This window comes from Hemiscyllium ocellatum, chromosome 15 (assembly GCF_020745735.1).
Source record: "Hemiscyllium ocellatum isolate sHemOce1 chromosome 15, sHemOce1.pat.X.cur, whole genome shotgun sequence".
Classification (NCBI taxonomy): domain Eukaryota; kingdom Metazoa; phylum Chordata; class Chondrichthyes; order Orectolobiformes; family Hemiscylliidae; genus Hemiscyllium; species Hemiscyllium ocellatum.
Genome location: NC_083415.1, coordinates 47,547,208 through 47,560,456, shown reverse-complemented (window position 1 = coordinate 47,560,456; position 13,249 = coordinate 47,547,208). Strand labels below are relative to the sequence as shown.

Sequence of the window (13,249 nt, the reverse complement as noted above, 5' to 3'; positions counted from 1 at the left end):
CTTTCCTTTATTGGTCAGAAAATTGAGTACAGAAGATGGGAGATCATGTTGTGGCTGTACAGGACATTGGTTAGGCCACTGTTGGAACATTGCGTGATGAAAAGATGATCGGAAAGATGTTGTGAAACTTGAAAGGGTTCAGAAAAGATTTACAAAGATGTTGCCAGGGTTGGAGGATTTGAGCTATAGGGAAAGGCTGAACAGCCTGGGGCCGTTTTCCTTGGAGCGTCAGAGGCTGAGGGGGTGACCTTGTAGAGGTTTACAAAATTATGAGGGGCATGGATAGGATAAATAGGCAAAGGCTTTTCCCTGGGGTCAGGGAGTCCAGAACTAGAGGGCATAGATTTAGGGTGAGAAGGGAAAGATATAAAAGAGACCTACGAGGCAACGTTTTCATGCAGAGGGTGGTACATGTATGGAATAAGCTGCCAGAGGATGTTGTGGAGGCTGGGACAATTGCAACATTTAAAAGGCATTCGGATGGGTATACGAATAGGAAGGGTGTGGAGAAATATGAGCCAGGTACTGGCAGGTGGGATTAGATTGAGTTGGGATATCTGGTCAGCATGGACGAGTTGGACCAAAGGATCTGTTTCTGTGCTATACATCTCCCTGACTAATACAAAGTGCTTCAGACGCTGGAAAGTTGAAATACAAAGTTACAAAATGCTGGAAATACCCACTGGATAGAGAAATATCTGCGGAAGGAGAAACTGTTAAAATTCCACATAAAATAAAAAACCTCTGATATAAGGCCTCAGACCGGAAAAAAAATAGCTTGGATTGTCTGACCCTGCATGCTACTGTGTTTCAGTATTTCCAATATTTTCAGTTATTTTAAATAACTGTAACCTTGCTGAGCAAAGCTTGCTTCGGGATTTTAAAAATAAATTTCAAGAGGTTTGCGTTGATTTTATTACCTTTTGTCACCCAGTGGTGCCATTTTGTAAAAACCTTGGTGAGTGTTATGTTACATTAAAAAGTATATAAATGCATATTGCTCATTACACAATAACACTCAGCTTCTATGGCTCCCAAAGCAGTCAAAGATAACTTCAAACTGCTGCATCCAGGATAGGTTCAGTAATTACAGTCCAAGCTTAAATTTGCAAAGTTTAAGGGAATCTTGAAATCTACTGCCTTGCTGGAGGCATATGTGATGAACTTCATGCTCCACATCAAGTTACTTTTGGAATTCCAAGTAATGACCTGATATTTTACCATAGTTTAGTTTCTTGTTAAACTAAAATTATGTCAGACAATTGCATGCAGGACAGAGTTTCACTTCATTTTGTCCCAGTCAGGTCAGCTTCCAACGGCTCTGAGAAGGATCACTCAACCTGAAACGTAAACTTGGATTTCTCTCTATAGATGCTGCCAGACCTCCTGAGCTTTTCCAGCAATTTCTATTTTTGTTGCAGCTTATAGCACCACATTTACAACACAGTTCTGGAGTTTGCGTGAAACAGAAACATTAAAATTATTGACGAGATATACTGTAAGGCACGATTGTAGATAACGGTGTCACGATTTGCACAACGACTGGACATCATTTCTTAGGTCCACGGATCAACAAAGATGTCAGCTCACCATTCAATCTAAAGATTTTTGCATTTTCTGCTAGCCTATATGGATGTTATCAAGGCAGATCTGCAAACAGGAGAACAAAAGCTGCAAGTTTGCACATTAAAGACATTTCTTGACAATTGCCATTTTAAGAAAGCTCATTCATGTCAGTGATTGGTGTCCAAAACCATGGTAACCCAAATACATTGTAGAAATATTTCATAAACATTCAAGTCGCACTGGAAACAAATTCAGTGTACATTGAAATAAAATTCACAACTGATTGGAAAATTATACCAAAGACTGATTTTTACATTTTGACCACTGGTTTGAAATCAAGAGACTTAATTCAAGGTTAACCAGTAGACAGCACCACACCAACACATGTTTCATTAATAAACACAAATCTCAGCTGTCTGGTGTTAAATTTTAACCCTTCACATCTTGTAAGTGGCAGCAGTGGGATTGGGCAAATGTAACTCCAATATTTGAGAAAGGGGAGAGGGAGAGAAAGACCAGAAAATTACAGAGCTGTTGGTCTAAGATCTGCACTGGGGATGTTATTAGAACCTATAACTGAGGCATGTGCATTAAATGAAATTGCAGCTTATTTGAAGAGCCAACATAGGAATATATGCAGGCCATTTAACTCACTGATTCTGCCCCTTTATTCAATGCAATCATGGCTGATCAAACACTTCAATATCTTTTATCCACCTCATTCCCATAATCCTGTATGCCAGGTAATCAGAGATATATCAATTCCACCTTAAACAGATACAAAGACTGAGCCCCCACAAGCCTCTGAAAATTCTCATCGTGGACCCTACTCTTTTTTTTTACAATCGACCCTCCAGTCAGGGGAGACACCTTTCCTGTGTCTACCTTATTTACTCCTTTAAATATTTTCAAAGTTTTAATGAGATCATCTCTCATTCTTTGAAACTTGAAAGAATACAGGTCCAGTTAGCCCAATCTCTCTTCACAGGTCAGTCCCACCACCTCAGGAACAAGCCTGGCGAACCTTTGTTACAATTCCTCCATGGCATTGTTATTTATTCTAAAAGCTTTCAAATTTATATGCTGTTGTAAAGCCCAGGTCAAGAATCTAACTGATTTTTTGGGGGGGAAAGAAGTCTGAAATGTAGATGTGTGAATACCAATGAATGTGGCTCACAGACTTCCAGATGATAATTGAGACTGTTCTCCAAAAAGAGTTATCAGGTGAAATTGAAGATCATGGAAATAAGCAAATGATTTTAGCCTGGTTAGGTGTTTGACTAAACTGTACAAGTGTATAAAGATAATGAATATGCATCTGAGAATGGTTAATGGATAATAGGAGGAAGTGCCATAGTGGTTATAAGACAAAGATATACAGGAACAGAATTGGACCATTCAGCCCATTAAGTCTGCTCCACCATTTGATCATACATTTCTCAACCCCATTCTCCTGCATTCTTCCCAAAAAACGTTGATCCCCTTAAGTAAATTAGGATCTTAAAATTGAAGCCAGCTAATCAAGGAGAGAAATTAGGAATCCTCTCTCCACAACATTAGCAGAAATTAATCCCATTAAAATCAGAAGATTTTATTAATAGGTACCTCCAAAGCTGAAGATGGGAAGAGATAATGTTTTCACCCTGTACTAGCCAGATGTAAATGAAACCCAGTACTCAGGATATCAGCCATGGAAAAACTGATTAGCCTTTGGTGAAGATGTGGATCAGATCCTGGAATGTTTCAGAGGATCCAATGGCATTGGGTGACATTAATTAATTGTTTTTTAAAAATTTGTCAACTATTTTAGAATATTATGGATTGTCTTAACTGCTGTTATAGAATCTGTCACAGCAATCAACATGAGCAGAGTCTTCAAAGCAGGTTGTTACATCTAAATTTGCTTGAAGCCTCATGTGCAAGACTGAACCTCTTAAAAGGGTTCAGCTTTGCAGTCACAGAACACAAATATCTGGAATACTGAAGAACACTTATTTGTAAAATCTATTCACACATTTTATGCAAAATATGAGCTAGAAGTACAAAAGTATCATTTAGGCATCATGTGGCTTTGCTCTACTGCGATCCCATTTTTTTGTCTTAAATCTGAGATCAATAGATTATCGAGAGCCAAGTGTATGAAGAAAAATGAAGCCAAATTAGCCAAAGCAGATAAAGAAAGCTAAGCTGAACATCAGCATTGATCTTACAGTATGGCTAAACATTTTAAGCAGCAGAAAGACCTTCTCCCTTCTAAAAGGGAAGAAGTAGCTTACAACAGCCATTGGTCCATCATGACCGTGATGGTCTTTGTTACAACTTAAAACGAATGACCAATCTCTTACTCAGTAGAGTTGCAGAGATGTGCAACACAGAAACAGACCCTTTGGTCCAACTCGTCCATGCCAACCAGTATCCTAACTTAATTTAGTCCCATTTGCCAGCATATTCCTTTAAATTCTTCCTATTCATTTACCCATCCAGATGCCTTTTAAATGCTGTAATTGTACTAACCTCCACCTCTTCCTCTGGCAGCTCATTCCATACACGCACTACCCTAGCTTCACATCACCCAACAACTCTCATCCATTGTTAACTTTTGCTCAAAAAGCATTTCCTCAACTGGTTCCTCCAGCAAAGAATGCAAGCTCTAAAATCTGGGTGGACAAAACCAAAGTGATAAGAGACACTGATTGAGAGTCAGATCAAACACACATTCTGAATTTACACCAAAATATGTGAGCACTAATGTTAAAAACGAAGTCATACTAAAATATATTTCAAGAAGGGCAGGTGGGGAACAGATACAATATGCTACAACAGAGGGTACAGTAGTTGCAATGATGAGTTATATCTGGAAAGAAATAATATAATTTTAAATATATTGGCAGAATAAATATACACTTTCCAGAATTAATCTAATTTTTTTTAATCTGTCTTGCATCCTGGTAAATGATCATCCTCCACCATTTTGACTACCTTCAGCAGGATTCCACAAAAAGCATCTTCCCTTCCTCTCCCTCTTGTCAGCATATTGCATGAACTATTGCCTCTGTGATATTCTGATCCACTCTTAATACCTCCTCATAATGAACCTTTCAGAAGGTGTAACAGCTGCCCTTATACCTCCTCCCTCTTCACTACCTACGGCCACAAACACACTGTACAGGTGGAGCCAATAAAAGCAAAATACTGTGGATGCCAGAAATCTGAAATAAAAATACAAAATGCTGGAGAAAGTCTAAAAGAGGACACATCAGATTTGAAACGGTAACTTTTTTATTTGCTCCAACAATGCTGCCAGACCTGCTGAGTTCTTCCAGGGCATTTTATCTTTATTTAAGATCTCCAGCATGTTCCGTCATTTGCTTTTTTTCCCCAAGTCTGTTGACCCTGCTTTTGTTGATAAATCCTAATGCTGATGTTGGTAATTTATGATCGATTGCAATCAAAAGGAAGAAGTAGCTTATAACAGCCATTGGTCCATCCTGACCATGATGGTTCTTTGTTACAAATTATAACAAATGGCCAATCTCTTACTCAGTAGAGTCACAGAGATGTACAATACAGCAACAGACCCTTTGGTCCAACTCGTCCATACCAACCAGATATCCTAACCTAATCCAGTTCCATTTGCCATCATTTGGCCCATTTTCCTCTAAATCCTTCCTATTCATCTACCCATCCAGATGCCTTTTAAATTTTGTAATTATACCAGCCTCCACCTCTTCCTCTGGCAGCTCATTCCATACAAGAATTCCAGCAAAGAATGCAGGCTCTAAAATCTGCTTCATAAAGGCAACCTAACTATTCCTGACAATTTAAATCGATAGCCCTTCATTTGTTCATAGCTGTTCCCTTTTCATTATCACTTCCAGTTAACTTTTCTATTCTGTTATAAATAATCCAAGTCTCTCAAATCGGTTCCAAACTGTTGCTCGATCATTTGTGATGAATTTAAGCCTTTTAAGGCCTTGTACCCACCCGTTGAAATACACAACCCACTTTTAAATTGTAGCTTCACCTCCTTCTGAAACATGAATTTAAATTGCACGGCCAAAAAAAAAGCCTGGATTTCTTTGCACTGTTCACCCTAAACTGCAACATTTTAAAGTGTTTGAGCCCGGCTGAGCCTGAGCCGCCGGCCCTGGTTAAAGACTGTAACAGAGTAGCCAGCTTGGCAACAATGTAGCAACTGCTCACGGCCTCAGCCGTTCTCCGTCCACAGAGCTCCAGGTGACTGGAGGGGAATGTGCACCGTAAAGGCAGCCACAAAGGGACCCAGCTCCCAAAAGCCTGAGCTCTCGCTCTCAATGGAAACTCTGCTTTGATCGGCCTTTCCCACTCACCATCTGCACTTCGCCTTTCCCAGGAAGCTGCAGCTCATTCAGTCCCCTTGACAGCCGGAAGTAACGCCCACTCTCCCTCTCTCAGAATAACCCCCAACTCCAGTTTGTTTTGCATTCGCTGTGCGGGAGTTAAAATACCCTGGGGTTCATTGAGATTTACAGCGGGGCAGGAGATCATGGAACCACCGTTATGTTTTCCAGCTCTTGATTCGAAGCCTTGTAGGTTACAACCTTCCATTTCATGACCAAGTCTTTTTTTTAAAATGAGATGAAGGTTCTGTCTCTATCACCCCTTTGAGGTTTGGAGGTGCCGGGAGTGGAAGGTACAAAGTTTAAAAATCTCACAACACCAGGTTACAGTCCAACAGGTTTAATTGGGAGCACTGGCTTTCTGAGCGCTGCTCCTTCATCAGGTGGTTGTGGAGGACATAGAATTTATAGCAAAAGTTTACAGTGTGATGTAACTGAAATTATACATTGAAAAATACCGTGATTGTTTGTCAAGTCTCTCATCTGTTAGAATGACCATGATAGTTTCACTTCTTTCATATGTAAATCACAAAACATTTTTTTAAAAGTTACATTCTCAGGTTAACTGTAACAATTAGTGTCAGCCCAGATACTTAACAAACAGTCAAGGTATTTTTCAATGTATAATTTCAGTTATATCACACTGTAAAGTTTTGCTATAAATTCTGTGTCCTACAATTGTGTCCTCCACAACTACCTGATGAAGGAGCAGCACTCTGAAAGCTAGTGCTTCCAATTAAACCTGTTGGACCATAACCTGGTGTTGTGTGATTTTTAACTTTGTAATCCTTTTGAGGCAGTGACTTCCAGACCCACAACATACTCTGAGTGGAAATAAGTCCTCCTCCAGACTCCTTTAATCTTCTATCTTCACAGTTTTTATTAAAAACAGAAATTGTTGGGAAAAACTCAGCAGGTCTGTCAGCATCTGTGGACAGAAAGCAGAGCAAACATTTTGAGTCCAGTGACTCTTGTCCACAGATGCATCTGGATCTGGTGAGTTTCTCCAGCAACTCTGTGTCTGTTTCAGATTTGCAGCACCCACAGTTCTTTGTTTTGTGTAAATCTACATCCCCTGGTTATGAACCCTTTTGGCAAATAGAATAGGCACTTATCGACCCCATCAAATCTGCACACAGTTTTAAACACCTCACCATTGAAGTTCCCCTCAACTCCCCTGTTGTGATGTAAAGGATCACAGTCTAGGGTGTAATTTTCCAATCTTGGCAATAGTCTCAAAAATATCTGGACCACTACTGTTTTGCTCAAGTCTGTCCTATAATGCAGTAATGACAACCTGACAAGTACTTCCCTGAGGTAGTTTCAAATTTTTTTTACACTAATTCAGGCTTTAACTCCCTCCACCTGTATTCTGTGCCTTGTCTAATAAAGTATCCTGCATGCCTTTTAATTACCTTACCAGACAGTGCTGCTACCTTCAGAGATATATGAATATGAAGATCAGGTTCCCTTATTCCTGAACGGTGCAATAAGTAGTATCCTACTGGTTATTATGTACTTCCTTGTATCATTAGTTTTTCCAAATATATTACCTCAGACCTTACTGGTTGAATTCGATGTGTCTCTTTTCAGCCTAATCTTCTCGTAGATCTTCCTGCAACTCATACCTTCCTTCCTTACCATGCATCACACAGCCATTTTTGTATAATCTGTGAGCTTGTTAATGGCATGGTGGCTCAGTGGTTAGCACTGCTGCCTCACAGTGCCAGAGATCCGGGTTTGATTCCAGTCTCAGGCAACTGTCCATGAAGAGTTTGCACATTCGCTCTGTGTCTGCTTGGGTTTCCTCCCATAGAGAACAGTGTGCAGGTTTGATGGATTGGTTATGCTAAATAGTGTCCATGGTTGTGCAGGCTATGTGGGTTAGCCATGGGAAATGCAGGGATAGAGTAAAGGGGTGGGGAAGCTCATCAGAGAGTCAGAGTGGACTTGATGGGCTGAATGGCCTGCTTCCACACTGTAGGGATTCTATGATAACCTCGACATTGAAGCCTAAGTAATTGAAATTCACCAGAAAAAAAGTTCCAAATACTAAGCACAATGAACTATAACTGAGGCAAGACTTCCAATATAAATGCACACATTGACTATTATACAGAGGAACCTCGATTATCTGAACGAGATGGGGGGCATTATTTAGTGCGGATAATTGATTATTCGGTTAATTGATTTCCTCAGTAGTTCAGAGTTTTCTGTGAAATTTGCTCCCCATTCAGGAGACTAGGCAAAAGCACACTGCACACAAGACCCCCACCTCCCTGTCCACTCCCACCCTGCCCCCTTCACACCCCCAAACACATCCCCACTCTCCCAAACCTGCACCCCCTGTCCATCAGAAGTCAGTCAGAACAACCTTCCCTTACAGAAACCACACTAGAATTCAATAAGATCATCAGTAAAAGGAACAGGAGTAGATAATTCAGCCCTAGAGCCTGCTCAACCATTCAACTGGGTCATGGCTGAACCAACATTTCTCACTTTCCTGGTAACCATTGATTCCTCTACTGATCAAGAATCTAATTATCTCAGCCTTGAAACTTCACAAGGTCTGTGCATCCACAGCTCCCTCTTTGGCAGGGAGGACCTAAGACTCACAACCGTCTGAGAGAAGAAATTCCTCCTCAATTCAGTCTTAAATTGGCATCCCTTTATTCTGAGACAATGCCCTCTGAGTCCAGACTGTCCCATTAGGGGAAATATTGTCTCAGCACTTAACATGTCAAGCTCTTTAAGAATCTTACATGTTTCAATGAGACCATCTTTCAATCTTCCAAACTCCATGAATAGAGTCCCAACCTGTTATACCTTGAACCTTCTCTGAACTGCCTCCAATGATATATCTTCCATTGAATAAGAAGACCAATTGATGAAAACCATGTGTTTCTCAGTAATGAGTGATATTGTCTCTCTTAACAGTTTCCAATAATTTGCCTACCTATAATATCAGCATGACTGACCTGTCCTCATCTAGTCTATCCCTTTATCCCTTCTTTAAACAATGGCACAAAGTTAGCAATTCTCCAGCCTGTAGGCAGAGTGATTTGAAAAATAGTAGTCACAACCTCTGTTATGTCCTCCATAGTTTCTCTCACAAGGCAAAGGGATATATTTCACCTGGCACTGATGAAATATTTACTTTCAAAGATGATAAATCCACAAGCATTTCACCCTTTTGCCATATTTATCCGGTTTAATATTTCTCACTACTCTGCCTTAACTACAATACTTGCATTGTCATCCTCTTTTTTTTGATGATAGACACAAATTATTCATTGAAAATCATTTCTACATCTCCTATTCCACTCACAGATTATTGTTTTGGTGTCTAATAGGCACCACTCCTTGCTTGCTTACGACTTGCTCTTGTATATTTATGAAACATTTTTGAGGATTCTCCATTGAGTTTATAATTACTAACCCTTTATCTGATAACTTTGATATGGCTAAAAAATAACTACATGGAACAGTTTATTTCCTGTGTGAGATCCACTGAAATGCAAAATCTGAGAGTGTGATTAAGCAGATTCAATAGCAACATTCAAAAAGAGAGTTGGATAAACACTTGGAAGAGGAAAGGTATGAAAGTTATGGAATAGCAGTTGGGAGCAGGATTAACTGCATAACTCTATCACTTTTTAAATATAGGAATGATAGGTTGATATCTGCTTTTGTGCTGTATGATTCTATGAAATATATCCTGGTCTTTCATGGTCTTAAACATTTTATTTATCACACTTTATTCATTCTTTATTGCCCGTGGTACTTCCACGCTAAAACAAAACACTGCAGCTAGACTTAACACCAAAATAAAACACGAGCATAAAGCAAAATACTATGGATGCTGAAAATGTGAAACAGGCACAGAAAATACTGGATGAAACTCAACAGGTCTGGCAGCATCTGTGGAGAAAGAAACATAGTTAATATTGCAAATCTGATATGACTTTTTAATAAAACTCTCTGTTGACATTCTCTCCAGTACTTTCTGTGCTTACACTAGCTCAAGACATCTGTCTCGTGATAATATTGTATAAGGATTAGCCAGTGCAATAAAATTTTGTATGGTGGCTTATACTCACCATCAACTCAAAACTACCTTTATGGAGTCAGCGTCAAGGTCATACAGCATGGAAACAAACTCTTTAGTCCAACCAGCCCATCTTGATCATGTTTCCAAATGAAACTAGTCCCACTTGCCTGTGTTTGGCCCAGATCCCTCCAAACCTTTCCTATTCATGAACATATCCAAATGTCTTTTAAATGTTACTGTACCTTCACATCACTTTCTCTGGCAGTCCATTCTACACATGAACTATCCTTAGTGTGAAAAAGTTGCCTCTCATGTCTTTTAAAAATCTTTTTCCTCTCACCTTAGAAGCATGCTCCCTAGTTTTGAGCTCCCCCACCCTCAGAAAAAGGTCCTTGCTATTTACCTTATCTGTGCCCCTCATGATTTTATAAACCTCTACAAGTTTGCCCCTCAAACTCCTTGAAGATTTTGCAATTCATGTTTTATCCCCAATGCCAGTCTGAAAACTTTAACCCAAGTTTTATTTTCAAAGTCCAAGGTTCAGATTTGCTGAGAATCCGATTTCTCCCCCTTATACATAAAATAAGGGGTAAGAGAGTGGTCATATAAAATCATAGAGTTGTACAGCATTGAAACAGACACTTTGATCCAACTTGCCCCATGTTGACTAGACATCCTGAACAAATCTGATCTCATTTGCCAGCATTTGGCACATCCCTCTAAACCCTTCCTTATCATATTCCTATCCAGATGCCTTTTAAACGTTGTAATTGTATCAGCCTCCACCACTTCCTTTGGCAGTTCATTCCTGCACACACCAATCTCTGCCTGAAAAAGTTTCTCCTTAGGTCCCTTTTAAACTTTTCCCCTTTCACCTTAAACCTAGGTCACCTGGTTTTGGGCTCCATACCCTGGGAAAAAAGACATTGGCTATTCACCCTCGCCATGCCTCTCATGATTTTATAGACTTCTGTAAGATCATCCCTCACCCTCAGATGCTGCAAGGAAAATATTCAGACTTCTTCAGAAAGGAGAGCGCCTATTCAGCCTTTTGCTCTCGCTCAACCCTTCAATCCTGGCAACATTTTTGTGAATTTTTTTTTCGAACCCTGTCACGTTTAACAGCATCTTCCCTATAACAGGGAGACCAGGATATGTAGCATTGAGGTCTTTATACTTAGCCAAAGGGATAACTGTTCGATGTTAAGATCATGAAGTGGTTTGTGTCGGTGGAACTTAGCACAGTAATTACAATGATCTTTGATGTTACCGACACCTATAAAAGCTTATTGCGTTTTCCACATTACTGTAACAAGCGTCTTGCTCTTTACACAGATGAAATACTGAAATATTTGTCCGATCTAATCCTTACTTTGATTACTTAACAAATACAAGAAAGGAAACCAATTTTCTCCCGTGTGTAAATTTAATTTAAAAACCCACGCTCGTTTTTGTCAGGAACAGCTGGTACTTCGGAAGGTAGGAGAGAATGGGAGGTTGAACGTCTGATAGTCAAACCGAAAGCTGAGTAAGAACAGATGACATTGTGTGAAGTTCAGAAGCGACGTATATTGAAATTACTAGGACATTGTCGACTTGAAACTTTCAGTCTAATGTTTACATGAGATTGTGCAGACACTATTGCACACTAATCCTATCAAGTAATAGCAAAGGGGCGCCGAATGAATCATGTAAATTTTCAAATGTACTGTACCAAATCCACAATCAAATTGTCTCTCGCGGGTCTCTTCCTTCAGATTGTGAATGGATTGCAGCTGAGGTCAAACCCCGGGCGAAGTCTGAGTTTTAACATACCTGGACAAATCAATCCTTCTGCAGAAGACATTTGTTTAAAGAAAACCCATTTGTGGGAATGAGGTTAAATTGGGAGATGGGATATTGTTAACATATCAAATCAATGTGAAGAGTCCATTCCTGCAGCAGAAGCCTGCTAACCCAGACCAGACTAGTGTAAAAAAAACTATTGAAGTGTTTAGTTGAAAATGTGTTGCTGGTTAAAGCGCAGCAGGTTAGGCAGCATCCAAGGAACAGGAAATTCGACGTTTCGGGCATAAGCCCTTCATCATTCATTCCTGATGAAGGGCTTATGCCCGAAACGTCGAATTTCCTATTCCTTGGATGCTGCCTAACCTGCTGCGCTTTAACCAGCAACACATTTTCAACTGTGATCTCCAGCATCTGCAGACCTCATTTTTTACCCGAAGTGTTTAGTTGGCCAGGCTTCATACTGAAGATTAGATTCTGCCTGTTTTGGCACTGTGCTGTAGTTGTGTTGAAGCTCTGTATATAAATATCAAAACGTACACGTTCCAAGCTTTTTTTTAAAAAAGCTTGCATTTCTATAGCGCCTTTCATGACCATCAGATGCCTCGCAGGGCTTTACAGTCAATGACGTGTTGTTAAGATTAAATGAGAGTGCTCGGTTGGACTCGTAACCTCTCTCTCCACAGATGCTACCAGACCTGCTGAGTTTCTCCAATACTTTCTGTCTTCATTTCAGATTTACAGTATCTGCAATATTTTGATTTTATTTTGGAAGCTTTGTCAGTAGGTCATGTAGGAAACAGCAGACCATTAACACACCGTTAGTTCCCACAAACAGCAATATGGTAACAATCAAATAATCTGCCTTTGAGATATTGATTGAGGGATAAATATTGATCTGGCAACCAGGGGTAAGATCCCTATTCTATCATGACACGAAATCTTTTACATTCACCCTCGTAGTCAGTTTAGCATCTTAACTTGAAAACAGCGCTTCAAACAGTGCAGCTTTCACTCGGTATTAAAATGCTGGAGAGCACAGCGGGTCAGGCAGCATCCTCAGACAGAGAACAAGCTAACATTTCAGTCTAGATGGCTGGACATCAGAACTCTGATGAAGAATCATCCAGACTCCAAACATTAGCTTGCTCCCTCTCCACGAATGCTGCCTGATTCTCTATGATCTCCAGCATTTGTTGTTTTCAGTACAGATTCTAGCATCTGTGGTAATTTTCCCTCAGTATTGTCAGTTTTGATTTTCACACTTAAACCCTGACGTGGAATTTTAATCCAGAGTCTTGTAGCTCAGAGCTGAGAGTGCTACCAACTGAATCAGAGTTGACATGAGATAAAGTGTCAGGATAGGCATTTCCATGTTCGAATGCAGTTTCCAGCTCTCCAGTTGACTGCTTATACAATTTTAAAATTCAGATTCACCATCCTGAAGCTATAATAAATTATTGTGAAC

At 39.9% G+C, this 13,249-nt stretch overlaps 1 protein-coding gene across 2 annotated transcripts in view; it reads right to left on the bottom strand.

Moving 5' to 3' along the window:
* Positions 1-5,963, bottom strand: part of manbal (mannosidase beta like) — a 48,684-nt gene extending 42,721 nt beyond the window's left edge. The window contains exon 1 of one of the 2 annotated variants that reach the window (XM_060836098.1): positions 5,916-5,963. The gene's annotated coding sequence lies outside the window, so the exon portion shown is untranslated. Of the gene's footprint in view, positions 1-4,080; positions 4,102-5,915 lie in introns of those variants that run through there. The other variant, XM_060836100.1, reaches the window with a different exon arrangement.
* Positions 5,964-13,249: the final 7,286 nt, after the last annotated feature.